Below are 8,286 nucleotides of genomic sequence, written 5' to 3'. Positions count from 1 at the left end.
GCACGAGTGCCAAGAAACTGTATAAAAGAGGCTTTGTAGAATTAAAGATGCTTTTTGCCACTGCCTGGAGTTGTCAGTGTATATATGTGTTGTGACCCGCCTTGAGAGCGACACTGTGAAATCATTTAATGGAGTTTTTACCTGCTTTCCTGATGGTTACACATTAAAGCTATTGCTTTACCATTTTTTTGCTAGCACAAAATACATCTTTAATTAGGATTTTAAGATAAAATGCTAAATATTTGAGGTTGGTAAAAGAAAATTCCGGCACATGTTGATGAACTAGAAAATTGAGATAAATGGTGTCACCTTTAACAAATGCATTCCAAAATGTAAAGGATAGATACACAGTAACGCAATCAAGCTTTTCCAATGTAATAGTGTTTTTAACAAGATTTGGGGCCTAAAATTGGCATAGCTGAAATTTAAGTTCTGCATGCTCATCTACCATGGCATGCACACAGCTTTTCTTAAGTCTCCTCTAACAAAAAGCTGAAGAAATACACTCTAAAATGTAATTTTTAAAAAATTCAAATATATTTATTCCAAGTAGGGATATCAGCACTCAGGCAGCTCCTGCAGGGAATGTGACTGGAGTTGGCAAATTAAACAATGTACCTAAAACTTTTATTTCATTTGTTAGCTACTGGTGATCATTCATCTGTATGGATTTTTTTCTGTTGCATTTATAAAACTCTGATTAATATGGTATGAAATCCTATTCTGCTTATGATATCTGAAAGAAAATAGTGCTTTTAGTTCAAATACATTTCTGTATGCAATCTTTCTGTAACTTTCTATTCTCTTCCTTCATTCCCTAATTTGCAGAAACGTATTTTCTGTTCTGTCCCCTTCCATTTCACATTTTCTTTGCTATGCTTGCTTTCTTATTCAGCATAAATAACCATTATGCTCTGCAGTCATCTAACTTCATTTATATTAGGAATTAATACCTCCAGGCTGTCTTCTCACTAGCCAGAACGAAAAAGGAGTCTGGCTTCAGCTCCTAATGAATCATTCCTTTTTGGGGAAAATACAAAGTGCAGTTCACTGAAATTCCATTAAAATCTTAGATATCCATTAAAAGTGCAAGTGCAAGTGTAATACATTTAAATGCAGAATGGAAGACAGACTGGGCATATGAAAAATGAATGAGCAATTACAGAAATGTTTGTGCTCATTTTAAAACCTCTGAAGGTTACTCTGGAAGAACTCCAGATGTTGTGACCACAACCACCTCTCAATTTTCAATACTATGCCCGGTCACAGTCATGAACTGGAGATGGGGAGACTCACTTGTAGAGTGGCCCCACTGTAGCCTGAATATCCCATTACCCCAGGTCCTTCTGCATGGTCATCTTTGCTCTCGGTTGGTCCCTTTAGTGTTACGTCTTACTCCTTCTTTGTACTGTATATGCTATTTTAATATAGTTTTAAGATTTTAAGATTATTTTTAGCTAAAAATAAAAATCTGAATTACAATTTCTATTTTCTTCCCCATCTGTGAGCATCAGACCAGTTATATTTCTCTGCATTCATTTCTATTCTTCCCCCTTTATAAAGGTGCTACAGTTATGTAAGTACTCTAGTAGAAACTCTCTAGGACATAAGATTTCAGCTTCCCCTTCCATATGGTTGATAAATTTGTTTTTACAACTGGAATTTTAGTCTTTTGTTCAAAGTGAGGCTTTCAATATTCTAAGGTACTAATTTAAACAATAATAGACTCTGTTATTCATGAAATTGTGGAGTTTGTTTTTGCATGGTTGAATGTTTAGATTTTGTCAGTTTAAATAATTAAGATAATTAAAAATAATCATTTGGTGGTTATGTTGAAAATTAGTGATGAAGTTGTGTTAGTCGGGTCACTCCTTTTATTAAATGAGTTATCGATTACAGTTTTTAACGGTAAACTTAATAATCCTTTTTAAGTGTCTCCCTCCCCAGAGACTTTAAACCGTCACCACAGGCAGCACCCCCAGAGCTATCCCTGAGGGACTGCAACTTGACTCCATGGCAACCATGCATACAAATGAGAAGCCTTTCCCGCCCACAGAAGGAGATGAGATCGCCCCTTCCAGCTGTCCCCTAGCAGCAGTGAGCCATTGGAGGAAAGACATGATATCAGAAATCCCCTCACCAATCATCTGAAGCGTTGGAGGCAGGACTGTGGGCAGACTGTGGGCATATCTGGGAGGGAACAGAGGATATAAGACCCTGATACAGACTGAAAATTTGTCCTTTCTCCTTGGATTAGCCACTGGAGAGATCTGACGCTGGGACATTTGGTCCTGATCTCTATTTAGAGACTCCGTTAAAGAATTTTGGCCTCAGATTAGCTGAGGCCTACCCAGCGTCACTGGATCGCTGCGTTGAGGCATATAGCCGGTTCAGTTTAAAGAGTTTTCGATATCGGCGCCCGGACTTTTTACCTTTTATTTTAACCTTTTTTTTTCCACAATAAATCACTTGTTCTTGGGCAACCACACCAAGAGTTGGTGGGTTTTTTTATAACAGACTCTGCTACTGTCTTTCCTAGTCCCTTACAGCTGGTCAGGAAACTTTTGATGACCATGAGGCAGGGAAAGTGAAGAGACAGAATATTGATCATTTAGGGGAAAAAATACTGCCCCATAGAACAGGTTTTGATGAATTTCTCACCTGAAAAAAAAAACAGGGAAGAAAAGGTTTTTTCCCTTTTTTCAAATTTGAAAAATTTAGACCAAAAATATCAAACAGATTTCTTTCTATCTGTCCTGTCAATGACAAGTATCTGCAAGTGACTGGAAGTTGGCAGTCATTATGTCTTCAGAAATTTCTACTATATGTAAATATGTATGTGTGTATATATATGTCTACAGTATGTTATTCAACATTCGTTCATATGATTTTAAGTTACAAGATGAAATACTCATATTTGTCAAAATAAAGGCTCCTCTCTAGTGCTAAAGTACAAAAGAAAACCAGTGTTTCTAGGCCTGGATTCATCCCATCCTGACATGGAGATCTAAAATAGTTCAGATGAATCATGACAACTAGAGCATAGAGCACATAAATACCGCATGGTATCTTTCAGTAGCAGATTGCATACAACTAAATTTAGATGTCTAAATGTAGGAAAGCAATTAAAATGCCTTTCCATGTTTTCCTTTGCTGCAGAGAGGGAGTGATTTGCTGCTGGACCATACAGATGATGTTTTCTCTGCCCACTGTGCAGAGACAGGACCTGAGGGAATGGCCTGAAGTTGTGTCACAGGAGGTTTAGGTTGTATATCAGGAAAAGGTTCTTCACCCAGAGGGTGGTTGGGCACTGAACAGGGTCCCCAGGAAAGTGGTCACATCAACAAGCCTGACAGTGCTGAAGAAGTGTTTGCACAAGGCTCTTGGGCACAAGAGTCTTGGTGTGACTCTTGGGGATGATGCTGTGCAGCGCCAGGACTTGGACTCGATGATCTATGTGGGTCCCTTCTAACTCAGCGTAATGTGCAATACTGTGAATACCAGCTGAGTGGTGTGAGAAGGAAAGAAACAACATACAGCCGCTCCTCCCCAGTTCAAAGTTACTTCAAAAAAGTTATCACCTATAACTAACACACTAGCACAGAAAGTAATGGAATAAACGTCTCCTTACTCTTTGTTCTGGAGACAAGCTTTGGTTGTAGTATTGAAATAATGCTTTATTTAGTACGGGACCTAGTTAGTTAATGTGACATTTTAATCAAACATGCTAAGATGGAAATGGAAAGGTTTTAAATAATTATGTTTAATTACTTAATCATCATTTAATCAAAATCATCTTCAATGGTAATGATTATCATTGTCAGTCCTTTTCTCACACACACTCAGATATATTAGTATTAACGTTGATTACTATGCTTATTGAAAACTACATTCTAATTTTCTCTTTTAAATCAGCACTATGCCCCAAGTAAGTGAAGAAGTGTCTCAAGTCCTTTATATTTACTGGTTATATCTTCAACAAATTTTATAAACAATCATAAACCCTCTAGCTTTATAAATCAATTCTGTGTATTAACCTGTTTATGATGATCTAATGGCCAGTCATTCATCAATACATTCATGTATATACATTAATGTCTAGCACATACTGTCTTTTCAGTTAGGAGTATTTAAACCCAACAAAGTGCCTGTGTGAAAGACTTCAAGGGGTTTGAGTCCCCTTTTAAATGCTGGCTGACTCACCACGCTCAGGTTGTGTCTGTATTGCAGGTGCTGGAGCAGTGCTGTCTGAGCAGCTTGAAATGGGCACTAGAAGCCAGAGAGCTGCTGGATCACGGTGGTTTGGGTTAATGGAAGCTACTAAGAAGCGTGAGAAATTGGTCCCTGTTTTGTGCTGTCTCAGTTTGTCTGCACCGGGAAGCTGAGCTGGGGAACTTTAAGTTATCTTGGCTGGCTAGGTGCAGTGATAATGTATCTCATTAATTCCAAGTCTGGAATAATTCAAGAATTAGCAGAGCTTTTTAGATAAAAAGACAAAATAAACAATAGTAGTGATGAACCCCTTCAGTTTTGCTCAGTTTCCTAGGGAAGGTTGTTGAAAAACCTCTTATTCTCATTTCCATAATAATGATACAAATCATTATTAAGATGGCACAAAGACACAAGTTATCATGGTTAAAATTTGGCCTACCAACAAACAAAACTTGATTTTATACTTTTCCAACATGGAAAAAACCTTAGTGCAAGCATGGACTAGGCGGCTTAATTGGGGTGTCGTAACTGTGTGTCACTAAAAAAAGCGTTAGTCACTTTTTAATTTTATTCTGGAATGTACATACAAGAAACACTGCCATGTTCACATCCAGTTTTGAGGCTTCTGACACATATTTAAGTTCAGAGTAAAACAGCACAGCTGTGGCTTCATCCCTTTTAAGTGAGATGGCTTAAAACAAATGATCTAGGGCACTAGGCAGGAAATAGAGAAAATGGATTTGAGGATTGATCTAGATGACTTCAAGAAGGTCCTGTCCAACCAAATTGATCTTGTGGTGAATGAGATGGTTGAAGACTTCAGGGTTTATGATTTTCTTACTAAATGTGTAGGTAGTGATGAGAGCTACCCCAGTGACCATGGCAGCTACACAGAGCTGTCAGTGTATGCTCCTCTCTAAACCTGCTATTCCCACTGCAGTAGGCTGGCAGGCCATACTCAGGTCTCCAAGTGAAAACAGAATGGCAGGAAGACGAAGGCAGAGTGATAGGGAAGCAGCAATGGTCATTTGCTGGAATTGTCTGTGATTGCATGTCCTAGGTTACAATGTAAGATGTAACCAAAAGTATGTATTCTATTATCTTCACAAGGTATTAATACTGCAGGTGGGGCAGTGTTCGTTATCTCCTACCATGACTTATCCCTGATAACTCCCTCTGTGGGGCTGTCTCTGTTTAATGGGTTATCAAGGACCCACCGCATGACTCATAGAATTACACCATCCCACTGTGAGATGCTTTGCCCAGGGGGAGGAGCCAAGTATTCCCACCTGGATATAATCTGGGGTTTGGAACAGCATGAGCTGTCTTTACCTACTGGATTCCCAGAGGACAAGAGCTACCATTGGACCTTCAGGTGAAGACCAGACTCTTCTACAGGATCACCGCTTCAACAGGACTACTTCAATCTGGACTGCTACCACCACACTAACAGGGTGTCAGGTTGTATCCTACTCTGTCAGTGTTCTTGTACTATTGCATTTATTTTAATTTTCCTGTTAAATTATAATTCTGACTTGCAATCTCCCACTAGTTTGTTTTCAAACTAGTACATTGCATAAACATGGAAACATCAAAAAGCTCTTCCAAGGTTGCCGAAGATCAAATTCTTATGCTTCTTCAATAGCATAAACAGATTTGAAGATGGGGAACAGCAAATCTTGGATGCCACCAAGATGCCTCAGGAGTAAGAATCACTGACTTGCAGATACAGAGAGAGACTAAGGGAAGCAGCTGCCATCTGCCGTGGTGCAGAACAAGATGGCCCTGTTAGTTCTTGACGTACCTGCTGTAGTACATAGCCTGACATCCACTCTCCTGAGGAGGAGGTATCCAAATCCTCACCATCTCCCCTTCTCCTCACTATTCCATGCTTACTCAATATTTGAACCAGTACTAAATATTGGGGCAGAGGGACAGGTTAAGCCTGTTTCCTAGCAGCTTTGCCAGGTTAGTACTTGATTTCGGAAAGTTCTCATAAAAATATCACCATACAAGGTCGTAGTCATTCAACAGGGAAAGAAAAATATACATTTAATTTCTTGGAGCAGCTTTTTATATTAGAGTTGTCAGGATTCATTGGCATGAATGGAATTCTGGAGGTTCAGGCCTCCACTAGAGGCCTGTAATAGCAGCAGAACAAGTTATACCTCTCTTTACCTTTGTGTGTATTTTAAAGAAAAGGGAAGAGAGATGAAATAATGCAAACATCCTGAAATGGTCTATACTTGGATGCTTTTCACTTCTTCCCAGTCTGTATTTATGATCAACAAATCTGGAATTAATATTAGTTACGAGAAAACAAATACCTGATCTCCCTATCAGTTCCATGACTATATTTTCTATTTTATTCTTCTGTGTAGATTTTGTGCTGTTTGTATTCTAGAGACTTCCAGTCTATAGAAAGAAGGAAGTGGAAAGACCTAAAAAAAAATAATCACACCCAAGAGATTCATTCCTGTACCAAAAGTCCTTGACAATTCCAGTCACGTTGGGTCCCTTTTAGAGCTGCAAGGGCTGTCACTCATTCTGTGCTGTAACCTGGCATTTGAAAGCTTCCAGCTTCCGTGTTGACATCTCCCACTCTGTTTGACTTGTTCAGCTGTATTTCCTTCACAAGAATGTACGGCTCTGAGGAACTCACTCTTTTTATACCTGTGTTTAACTTAAGCCATTTAAGCTCTGGTTTTCTGTGAAATTTGCTGCATTTTTTTCTCTGTGATGAAAAATTCTTAATTTATGCAAAAAGTCTTAAAACATATTAGTAAAATTCAGTGGGATTCTTTCAATTTTCCCTGCAATGCCATATTAAATGGGAAGAGGTCTTATTATACAACCTTATTTAAAATATGCTAATGAAGATGACTTCTCCACTAAAATATGCATTTTCCAAATTATCAGGCAGAAGCAGTTTGTTTTCTTTCACAATTTAAATTAAAATGTAATTGGAGTTTGGTCAAAATTGGCTGAAGTTGAAGACTCTCTGCCCAGCAATAACTTAATTAAAAACAAATTAAGAGTGGGAAAATACGTAAGATGCAGAAATGGAAGATGTTCAGTCCTCCAGGAAAGGAAGAAAACCAGTCAGGTACAGTAAGAAGGAGAGGAAAAGAAAGTACAGTGGTGCTGCTGTTTGGATGCATTTCCTTTTCTGATATTTGATACAAGGTTTGACTTGCTTAAAAAACCTCTTTGGATTTCTGTTGGTGGCCTCTTTTCCTCATCCTTTGGAGGTTAAATACTTTTGGGCTGTAGTTTAAACAAGTGTCGACACGTGATGGACAAGGGCCCCTCAAAGCAGCCGCTACAGTGGACTCCAGCCAAGGAGGGCAGCAGGAGGACATATAAATGGTGTGAGCTGAGCAGATCAGGACATAAAGGAAAGCAGATAGTAGAATTTTCTGGAATCTGGGCTCTTCTGTTAAATTCCTAGGGCAAAAGCTGATTTGATGCCTCTTGCCTCCCAAGAAAGGAAAGGTTAGAATGGGTAACAAGGAACCTTACAGGGCATCATGGGCAGTCAGTTAGAAAAAATAGATGCATAGCTGCCTACACATCACTGGTATTCTATGAACACAGGTGCTTTTCCAGAGGACAGCTCCCAGCAGGAACCTTTTTGCTCTCTATCTCGTATATAAGGAATCCTTAAAGACTCAGAGCCTGAGATTAGGTAGGTAGGATGGAGAGTTCCTGTAATCTCAGCATAGCTGTTGGTGCTTTGCTTTTCTGACCATCTCTATGAATTTTGGTGCCATTATATTCTCATGAACACACAGGTAATCATCACATTAGTAAACACAGACTGCAGTTACCAAGTAGCACATGGTTTGTTGAGCTTACCAGGATTTAATAGGTCACAGAGAAGAAAAGTGAATTACTAGTCAGGCAATTAGGAAATAAATTCTTCTAGGTAGTTGACAGCAGAATTGTGCTCTGTAGATGCAGAGCCTACAGTAAGCCTTATGAACAAGATTTATATTTGAGTATGAAGTCAAAGTAATACAAAGGTATTGGGCTGTTTAACAGATCTGCACAGATAGCTATTGTATATATTTA

The sequence above is a fragment of the Corvus moneduloides genome, chromosome 15 (assembly GCF_009650955.1).
Source record: "Corvus moneduloides isolate bCorMon1 chromosome 15, bCorMon1.pri, whole genome shotgun sequence".
Taxonomy (NCBI): Eukaryota; Metazoa; Chordata; class Aves; order Passeriformes; family Corvidae; genus Corvus; species Corvus moneduloides.
Note: the sequence above shows the minus strand (reverse complement) of the source record.